The sequence below is a fragment of the Stegastes partitus genome, unplaced genomic scaffold (assembly GCF_000690725.1).
Source record: "Stegastes partitus isolate 25-593 unplaced genomic scaffold, Stegastes_partitus-1.0.2 Scaffold173, whole genome shotgun sequence".
In the NCBI taxonomy this organism is placed as follows: domain Eukaryota; kingdom Metazoa; phylum Chordata; class Actinopteri; family Pomacentridae; genus Stegastes; species Stegastes partitus.
This window is the reverse complement of record NW_007577904.1, coordinates 42,580-54,207: the sequence shown is the minus strand read 5'-3', so window position 1 is coordinate 54,207 and position 11,628 is coordinate 42,580.

The following is an 11,628-nucleotide window of genomic DNA, read 5'->3' as shown; positions in this document are numbered from 1 at the left end:
CATGAGAACCTTCATTTCCACCGGAGCTGTCTCGCTCAGCTCTGTTGTCTTTCAGCCCTCCAGGCTCTTATGAGCCACTTGGGCAATGACCATCTGTTCATGCTGAATCTTAATTTTTAACAATGTGGGCCGGACAACTCGAGAGCTGGATTCATGTCATTCATCTTCAGAGACATTATCGATCCACACTTTGTCATCTCATACTGTGGTGGCTATTTTTAGCCCAGCAGCCTGCAACAAAAAGGACTTCCAACGTTTAATGAATGGAGGGTGGGAGGTTGTGTTTTTGCTGGATCAATAGACAATGTGAGTACTTACCTAGATGGCTTGTAACATTATTCCTACATTGTACGTGGCTTTGAAAATGTAGCCTGAGGGAAATGCTACGACACGCTAAGAGCTTCTGAAAAAACAAAACAAAACAAAAAAACCAACAAACTACTCCCAGTGCATGGTTCTTTAAACACAACCATAGCAGTTAACTGACATGATCTAACTTGAACGCTTGGAGCTGCAGCTGTAATAATGTTTCTGTCTGTTTTAATAAGACGAAATGTCCAGCTGTTATCCATATTTTGTACTGCTTCTCTACAGTAGATGACATGTGTTCCAGTAACGATTGCTACCATTTTCTTAATTGTGAATCAGCACAGGCAAACATACAATACAAGCGTACTAAGATTGTCGGCAATGTTGAACACAAACAAGTTTTGAACTTTTTTTATTTTGTGTATGACATTCATATGATCACATGCAGATCAAGGCTACTTAAATGACTTTGAATTATTGAATGTGATGCTATTGATTTTGTACTCACAAAGCATGTTTGCATCTCTGTTTTCTCCTTTTTCTATCAGACAAGCACCTGAGTTGTATCTTCCATTGAAATGTAAAATATGAACTAAATAGGTCCTGTTGCTTTTTTTTTTGTATTCTTTTTTTATTTTTTTGAACACAGTCTAACAAAATGGCTATAAACATCTTCACACTGATACGTGTTTGCTTGCAGTTCCTTGAGGTTTACTCACTAAAACTCTACTTGCATTCTACTCAAAGCCTACTTTGAACTTTACAGATGTATTAAATGTATCACTGGCGTGCTTTGCATGCATTTCTCAAGGTGAATAACACACATGTTGACTGTTCTGGTAACCTTCTTATTTGATAGCATTAATCTTTCCATGACCATGACCTGTGACACATTGAAGCGACTGTTTGATGTGTACAGTTTATTTATGAAAAGATCACATTAAATGTAGTGAGTGCCTTTTTCCAGGTAATAAACATGACAAAACAAAAAAGTGAGTCATGGCTATTCTAACAACAGCATTTGCATGTCAATGCAATATGCAGAAGAGGGGAATTGATGGGTTTATTTTTCAGGGGATTGCTTGTCAGAAGGGCATATCTACAAAGTTATCAGAATTAAAGTCTCAGAAGGAAAAGTACAGGTGTTGCTAATGGCAACAAAGATGGGCTGCCAGAATTACAGTTTTGTTTTATTGTATTCACATTTGTTCAGCACATTAAAACAGTGGCAACAAAACATAAGCGTGACCATGCAAACGCATTCATTTTTTTTTCTTTCTTCATCCTCCTCCTCCTCATTTCCTCCCTCTGCCTCTCTTTCTTGAAGCTGCAGGACACCCAGAGATGGTACATTTTCTATTGATCACTGGAGCTAATGCATCTAACCTCAGAGGCTCCAGTCTACACACACACACAAAAGAAAGAGTGATGCCATGGTAACTAGCTTAACTACACAACAGCAGCTCTTCTTTGCCAGCTTTATGGAATTAAATAAATAAATTAAACTGCCAAAGTGTGTGTGTGAACAGCGTGAAGCCAGCTCTGATAGGATGTGGGTCAACCAAGTTAACCTGCATCCTTTACGGCAGTTAACCCACAGTTGTTTCAAAACATCTGGGCACAATTTATAAGGCACATCGAGAGTAAATGCCAACAAAATAGCAATAATGAAAGATATAATACAACTTTGGATGAAGCCAGGATGTGGAGCTCTATTTTAATCAAATGCCAAAGAGAAGACTTCAGCAACAACTTAAAGGTTTCTGATGTCCAAACAGTTCTTAGATTGAATGTTAAACTGCTCTAGAGATTAGAGTGAAGCCACTAACGAGGCTTGATTGCCTCTATTTTTGTGCATGCATCTTGGAACATCAAATAGCATCGTTTTGGTTGACGTCAGTGCTCTAGACGGAGTATCATGATGTAAGAGTTCTGCAAAACAAGGTGGCACATTTAAATCTTAAAGACTAGCAATGAAATCTTAAAACCAATCCTCCGTGGGCGCCGCTGTAGCTCACCTGGTTGAGCTGGCGTTCCATGTATAGGGGCTACAGTCCCTGAAACAGCCGTCATGGGTTCGAGTCCCGCTCATGACTCTTTGCTGCAGATTCTTCTCCCCCACTTTCCTGTCTCTCTCTGTCCTTTCTAATAAACGCCAAAAATATCTAAAATGAAAACAAACAAACAAACAAACAAACAAAACAATCCTCCAGCTGAGGGAGGCAAATCCTGGTGTTATGTGATCATCTTCCCAGTAAATGATGAGCAGCTGCATGTTGACACTTAGGAGACGACTGCACAGTGAAACAAAGAACTACAACAATTTAAGCGAGCGGTAATAAAGGCATGAATAGCTTCTTCAGTGTCTTTGATCAGACAGGTCTTCACCCCAGCTAAAAAGCAGTTACATTTTTAGAACATCTCTTTTCAGTTTTTGGTTCAATCACATCGTCCGTCCTTGTTAAATGTGAATCCTCTGACTGGAGCATTGATGAGGACACACTCACTTGAGGTAAGTGCCCACAAGAAATTACAGTCTGTGTAAAACGACTGAATTGGAAACGGTTAAACTTGACCTCTATTGTAATGCACTTCTATCCTGGTAAACATCCGATAAACCGGCGCTGACGGATGCACTTATAACTATAACTATAGCGAAGGCTTGCTGTCCTGTATTACACATCATAAACTGTTCAATGATTTTAAAGCGTGCATCTGCATTAAACCAAGCCACAGGGAAAATGCAGTGTTTCCACCCAGCAGTGATTCATTGTAATCTCATTTGATTCCTCTGGAAATTTTTGAATAGTGATTTTTTTAAATGCACATCATCACTGTCATACCGCCTTAGTGCAGCTTTTGGCTAATTAAATGACAGAATTCATTATTATGTAACTGGCTCCTAGCGTGTTGGAGGATGCTGAAGGTCTCCATTCGTGCATGTCTACCTCAGAGCTACAGTCACGTGTGTCCGAGTGTGTTGGCGCCCAGTAAAAATGGGTCCGGCTGACAGCACCACAAAAGAAATTAACCAGAGAGGCAGGTAAGTAATGGGAGGGACATAAATTGCATGTCATAGTGTGTGTGTGTGTGAGTGTACACATGTGTTTATGGAGCTCTCCTTCAAGGTGGATGCGACCTCAACCTGCTCCGCCCCCTCCTCTCCTGGCTTTCTGTGTTGTCAGTCCCTCCCTATCTTCCTGTCCCTCTATCTTTATCGGTGTGCCTCCCCCACACATGATGAATCACCAGGGGATTCGATTCACACGCTTTTGTTTTAAAGATTGCTGTTCGTTAGTCTATTTACTCATCTCTTTGAACAATCAATTAAAGCAATTTAGAAGGAAAGGGGCTGACAGAGAATGAGCTCAGAAAACCCACTGATAAACATGCTTTTTAAGGATTAAGCTTCACATAGAAAACTGATGAAATTTTCTGTATGGAAACTGTTTTTTGTACTTGAAAAGCAATTGTGGCATTTCCATATGCTGCAGTCCAGCAGCACTGCCACTGAATGTGAACTTAGAAAGAAACAAACCTTACCAACACATTTGGATTGAACAGGCATAACTGCACCTATCCAGTGAAAATGAAGTTTTTAAGCCTTTTCAAATGTCCATGCGCTGTTTATTTGCTGGAGGACGTATCATATGTGACATAAGCAGTTAAAGGCCATGGCTGAACATTTCCACCTTGAAACTGCAGCGCATTGATTCAGATTTCTGGGGTTTCATCTGCAACAAACCCAAGGAACCAATACTTTGCAGGGCAGGGCTTTTCATATTCTTTCTTTTCTTTTTTCTGCTTGGTAGGGACAGTGCACCTGAGTTAGCTAGTGGCTAATTTGCATCTATTGTCCCTGAGCAGGTATGAAAAAAAAAAGCACAACCACAAAGCAATAGATACAGTACATAAAACAATACACAAAAAATATGAGGTAATGAGTAAAATCAGTGGAAACAATAGAAAAAATTGATAAAGTATATCACTAGTCTTCATCAGTTTTAGCATACATGTATGCCTGAATTAATCCAATATTACAACTTGCTATTGTCCAGCAATAGAGAAGTTTCAAAGATTTCAAGCAGAGTTGTCGGTTAGACAGTGGAAAAAGAAGTTCCATAGAAAAAACACCTAAATATGCAACTTTGATACACAGATATGAGGTTTAAGGGGTTAAATCAATGACCAGAGAGAGACGTCAAATCAATAAATGACTCCTTATATTAACCTTCATATGTGCATCAACACTCTACAGCAACAGAAAGTCTTTTTGACCCTCTCGTCCTCTCTGGTTTAAATAATTAGTTGTTAAAAATTTTTATTCAAAATTTTTTTTACACATTGTATTATTTAATTTTCCTAAGAATACAATAAGGAGCTGAAGTGGGAACAACATTGCATTTCAGGAGAGCAGATAACTTTCAGATCCATATGTGGCACAAAACAGTAAAAAGGTCAAGCGAAGGACTGCATCAGTCTCTAAAGATGTTCTAAACAGATATACATGTGGACAAAATTGTTGGTACCCCTCAGTTAATGAAAGAAAAACCCATAATGGTCACAGAAATAAGTTGAATCTGATAAAAGTAATAATAAATAAAAAAATCTATGAAAATTAACCAATGAAAATCCAACATTGCTTTTGAACTGTGGTTCAACAGAATTATTTTTTAAAATAAACTCGTGAAACAGGCCTGGATTAAAATGATGGTACCCCAAGAAAAGACTGAACATAATGTGACCATAGGGACATGTTCAATCAAGGTGTGTCCTCTAATTAGCATCACAGGTGTCTACAAACTTGTAATCAGTCAGTTTATAGGGTTACAGGTGGTCACTGTGCTGTTTGGTGACATGGTGTGGACCACACTAAACATGGACCAGAGGAAGTGAAGGAGAGAGTTGTCTCAGGAGATTAGAAAGAAAATTATAGAGCAGCATGTTAAAGGTAAAGACCAGAAGACCATGTCCAAGCAGCTTGATGTTCCTGTGACTACAGCTGCACATATTATTCAGAAATTTAAGATCCATGGGTCTGTAGCCGACCTCCCTGGACGTGGCCACAGGAGGAAAATTGATGACAAATCGAAGAGACAGATAATCTGAATGGTAACAAAAGAGCCCAGAACAACCTGTAAAGACATTAAAGGTGAACTCCAAGGTCAAGGTCCATCAGTGTCAGATCCCACCATCCATCGTTGTTTGAGCCAAAGTGGACTTCATGGGAGACGACCAAGGAGGACACCATTGTTGAAAACAAATCAGAAAAAAGCCAGACTGGGATTTGCCAAACTGCATGTTGACAAGCCACAAAGCTTCTGGGAGAATGTCTTATGGACAGACAAAACTGGAACTTTTTGGCATCAGCTCTGTGTTCACAGATGCAAAAATGAAGCATATCACGAAAAGAACACCGTCCCTACTGTGGAACATGGAGGAGGTTCTGTTCTGTTCTGGGGCTGCTTTGCTGCATCTGGCACAGGGTGTCTGAATCTGTTCAGGGGCCAATGAAATGTCAAGACTATCAAGGTGTTCTAGAGAGAAATGTGCTGCCCAGCGTCAGAAAGCTCGGTCTCAGTCGCAGGTCATGGGTCTTGCAACAGGACAATGACCCAAAACACACAGCTAAGAATGGCTCAGAGGAAAACATTGGACTGTTCTGAAGTGGCTTCTATGAGCCCTGATCTAAATCCTATTGAACATCTGTGGAAGGAACTGGAGAAGGCCTCCTTCAAACCTGAGACAACTGGAGCAGTCTGCTCATGAGGAGTGGACCAGAACATCTGCTGAGAGGTGCAGAAATCTCAGTTACAGAAATCATTTGATTGCAGTGATAACCTCAAAAGGTTGTGCAACAAAATATGAAGTTAAGGGTACCATCATTTTAGTCCAGGCCTGTTTCATTAGTTTATTTTTAAAATAATTCTGTTAAACCACGGTTCAAAAGCAATGTCTCATTTTCATTGGTTAATTTTCATAGAATTTTTATTTATTTATTTATTTTATTTATTTACTTTTGTCAGTTTCAAGTTATTTCTATGACCACTGTGGGTTTTTCTTTCATTAACCGAAGGGTACCAACAATGTTGTCCATATGTGTACATAGGAAAAGACATTTTATTTGTCATAGTTTATGATGAAATGTGATTTTTCATTTGGAGCTTCAGTTTCTTTGATGGATTATGTAAATTGCTGTGGTGGGTCAGAGCAAACTAATAGACAAAGTGCAAACATTTGAAAAGTGCACTAAAAATAAATGAAAAAAATAAAATTAGATCAATCACTAAACAAGATCAAGACTCTCTTTGTATGCGTTTGTCTTGAGCACTGGGCAGGTCTCCTCCTCATCGACATCATCTGTTTGACAAATCAAATTTATCAACAATGTTTGTCTTCTTATGAAACTTTTTGTTTTAGTAGTTTTGTGTTGTTAATATGGATGCTTAAATGTACCTTCTGTGCTCTTCTAAAGCTAGAAAGGGGAGAAATACTTACGAGGAGGAGCTGCTTACATGTGGCTGTGCCAAAAGTCTGATTCCTCCTGCAGGAAAGTGAGAAGGAGGCTGTGGAGGCATTTGACCTTGAGGGCTGATATGAGATGTGATTGGTTTATCGCTCTGAGCCATGCAGCACTCATGATGCTGTAAAACAAAGTTAGATTATCACATGATTGCTTGCTTTTACTTTCACGTAGCCACTTTGAATATACTCAGTTTATGCAGTTAGGATATAAAAACAAATGGGTGTAAAAAAAGCAAACAAAAAAATCTCGATTAGGAAAATAGCAGGACTTGGGTTAAAATAGAGTATTTTAGTTGTCATTGGTAGGATAATAAGTACATGTTAAGATTCTATAATGCTGACCTTTGGTTTGAAACAAGAATAAATATGCAGCCTTCAGTGTTAAGATCCAGAGTTTTGCAGGCCTATGCATCCACCCCGAGCTCCTATGTAGACTTTGTTGTTCTGTAACTACATCACCTCTTTTCTTTCGTTTGTCACCTGATAATTAGCACCGCCACTAGAGGGCCCTCTCACAATAAAGCTTGGATCATAACAAGCTGTTTACTCAATTCATCTTCAGAGTTCTTTTTCATAGAAAGAGAGTTTCCTTCTTTTTGTGAAATACATCGTATGAACCTATTAAATTAACTTGCTGGTGTGATCTGACACGTTAAACCTTCATCTGCTTGGATGTCATCGGCACGTGCAGTGTTCAGTGCTGTTAGAATTCAGTTCACGCATGCATAACTGATGGGATGTTTTAACGAGACCGGGCATCGAATGCAACAGAAAAAAGCATGTATTCATTTGATGCTTTGGCAAAGTGGTTTCATCCATCTGGCCTTCATCTAAATTGAGACGGACACTCTGCCAAAAGATAATGAGTGAGCCTTACTGAACATTCCTGGTTTAAAACTTCTGTGATACCATTCCTTATGGCTTCAGCTTTTTCTTCTAGCATACTGAATCCTTAACTGATGCCATCCGTCAGAGTGAAATGTTCCAGAGTGTGTATGTTTGACCACACAGGCTTGTTTGTCTCATTCAGAGAGATTGACACAGCATGCGTGGGCACACATCCTAATCTTAGCGAGGGTAATCAAAGGGAGGGATGAAGGGTATGAAATGAATTCACATCCGTCCTGTTGCAAACAGATCAAGAAGAAGGATTCTAATAGTGAATTCCCTTTACATATGCGAGAAATGGCCATGAATCACCCATGAGAAAGGTCTCTGTGGAGGGGAAACTCATTCCGTTTGTGCATCTTTAGTCATGCATAAAGCTTAGACGTAAATAGTAATACTTTGCACCCAAACCACAGCTTTCCTCTGTCGCAGAATAGACTTTGCTTCCTGTTTGAATGACTAGAATTTCAAATCATTCCTCTTACACAGCCGTCCACTTTGCTGAACCCTCACCTGCTAAGTAGTGTGACTCATGATGCTGTGGGTGGGACTGACCTCGTGTTCCAAATTCAAAATAGAGGAAATGCGGTTTCTATTTTAGGTAATCTTCTAAACAGCATGACTGAAGGGATACAAGCAGCAGAGCAACATAGATGTATTTTTTATTTATTTATTTATTTATTTATTTTTCAGATAATTGTGACAAATATACTTACACCAAATCCACTTATCTGCATTATGGTAATAAAGCTTTCAGCAAAGCTTTCAGCCCCACAGTGCTATTAGTCTCTTATTTCTGGTCAGCCATTGATGTAAGAGGACAAATTCCTGATTGTGACACATGAGATTATACATATAATATTTTGAATTAAATTCCCCCAGATTTCTACTCTAAATAAAGCACAAACATATCAAGCAAAAAGGCCATAAACTGGCCATGCAGCGTTTAACACTATTCAGCTTCCTGCTGATAAGGTGCATTTGCACATTTTGCAACAATTGAATCTCTGTTTGCCTCTTGTTGTTTCACAAAAGCCTAAATAAACCTCTACATTAAAAAAATAAACAAATAAAAAATACAAAGGTGATAGATGTAAAAAATACATTAAAAATCCTCCAAGAAGCATTATTAGATCAAAGTGTAATTTTCCTATTTTTACATCCGTCAGTCTCCATTTAAGGGGGAAACAGTTTAATCTGAGCCATAATCAGTCAGACTGACTCCACCTGATCTGCACTCCAGGGACTCCACAAAAGCTCGGCTCTCTGACGTGTTTCTGCTTTGGCTTGTTTGGCAGTTGTTCCACTGGTTGATTTTTGTTTATGCATTTTATGATTTTCAAGCAAACTGCGAATCTTACTTCAAATGTGAAATGCATTGTTCAGTCTTTGTATTTGCTCTAAATGGCATGAACTAGAGCCAGAAGAGCAAAAGGATAACTCAGAGAAGAAGAAGCATGTTCCTGTTACCTGTAGAAAACCAACAGAAACAATGTTTCACCGAATGCATTAAAATAAACACAAACACGGCTGCACTATAACACCGAAAGCTGCTACCTAACTTGAACATCTGATTATAATTTCCCCACATGCCTTCGAGAGGCTGTTGCCAGAACAAGGAGTTGTTGTGAGGAAGAGAGAAGTGTGAAAGTGCTGAGAGCGACGGGGAGGATGATGAAGAGAAAAGGTTGGAGGGAGTGCCAGACGGCAGCCTGGAGAAAACCCAGCAAGCTTGACATAAAATATACCGGGAGAGAGATGTGACATCTGCCTGACAACTTGTCTGACAACTGAGACACTGGAGTGAATAGGAAGGTGCAACATGATGTCATCTAAACCAGTTCAGAGAAACTGAAAAATCTAGAGTTTGGTTCGAATGACACTTACAGTAAAACTGGTATATTTTAAACTTTAGGCAACACATTGGCCTAATGATTAGGATGCATCCTACGTGACCTCTATATCTATTGTTTCCTGTCAAATAAAGGCGAACCCCCTCAAACACTGTCTTAGAAGAGGACAGGCTCCATAATAGCGACATCCTTGGCCTGGGTCTGGTTAAGGTTCTCATCTTTCCTTTCTTTCCCTACAACACATTTCCTTCTATTATGTCCAGCCAAAGTTTCAGTCAAAATATAGTTTTTTATAGAGCACAAGATGACCATGTTCAGTGAATCAAAAAACTCATATAATGTCTGTACCTGCTCTCTGATATTAATATTCAAAAAATAACCCCAAATTTTCCATTCCCAGAAGCCAAAAAGTAGATGAGAATAAACATGCACACCAATCAGCCACAAGGTTAAAACAAGTGACAAAGTGTGTAACATTGATTATCTGCTCGTTCTGGCATTAATGTGGATGTTCCCCTGACATATCACCACTTAAACATTGTTGCAGACGATGCAAACCTCCCTAATAGTAACTATTACTACTCACTGATGGCAGTGGTCTCCCCCCAACAGACATTGTGCACGGCCCTACGGCTCAAGGAACACAACAAAGAGCCCAAAACATTGACCAAACTCTGCAGGCCTCAGTCTGATCGAGCATCTATGGAGGCCCCGCCCCACAAACCACCAGACCCAAAAGATCTGCAGCCAATGTGACGCCAGACTGCACAAGACACCACCAGAAGTCCCGTGACAGCATTAGGCAGACAGCCTTATTGTTGTGGCTTATCTGCTGATCAGTTTAATTAGAGGCACGATTCTTTATTTGGTGCATTTTCTGCTGTGCACTCTCACAGTTTCACAGAAAACTGCAGATGATATCTGCTATTGAGTGAATGTTTGACAGTGAAAATGGAGTGTTATGATCAAGTATCTGATTACTTTTCAATTGAAATATTTTTATGTGGCTGTTGCCTTCACATGCTCTTACATGATTCCAGACAGCGAGATGTTAGTATGGTTTGTTGCTTATTTAGAAAAATAAATGCATAATTTCTTTTGTTTTGTTTTTTAAATCAGCGTTTTGTTTCACAAGTTTACTTCAAAATCAAATACATGGAACGGAGTTATGAGCCCTGATGCATTTTGATGCTCTCTGCTTCTGCACTCTAATGATTATAGACATCTAATATTATGGCTGAGTCCATGCACATATGTAGAGTGGGAAAGAAACAAGTGACAGGCAGTGAGACAATGTGGATTATAGACTGGGCGATGCTGTAGCTGGGGACAAATGTGTCGGATAAACACAGATTTATTAAGGGTTTTAGATTAGAATAATATATCATTTATGTAGATGAAACAGCATAGAAGACAGTTATGGTGATAAAGAATGGAAAGATGCCATGCTAAATGAGGAAGAAAACATTACTGTTGTGGTGTTTTCACTGCAGCAAATCCAGGTAATAGTTGTAGTAAACTGCCTGAATGTAAATAAAAACTAGATAAATTCTATACTTGTCTACATTACAAATAGCTTATGTAACGTCACTACCACACGACTCCAGACTGCTATATTTGTCCATCTGTTTTCTTTTTTAGCACATGTGTGTGTTTGGTTCAGGTTTCTCTGCAGCACGTGCATATGTACATTAGTATTCCCACAGTCCGCCTGCAAGCATCCCGTGCAAGTAACAGCTGCCAGGGCTGGGATTGGTCAAAATGTAGCCCTGCCACCTGATTCTAATGCATGCTACCAAATGCTTGTTGCATGAGGTGGATTCCTATGAACAGCAACAATCCAGTCAAACCATCTTCATTGGAGCTGCTGTGGCTCAGTTTGCACCTTTTTTTTCACTCCAGGAATAACCGTGCAGCTACATTTGTGTGCATAGAGTCAGATCACAAGTGCAGATTACAGTCCGACTCATTCATCATGCCTCAGGCTTTCTCACACGTGCCACTGCTGAAATTCTGCCAACATCCAGGTAGTAGACTGGATTCACTGACAAAA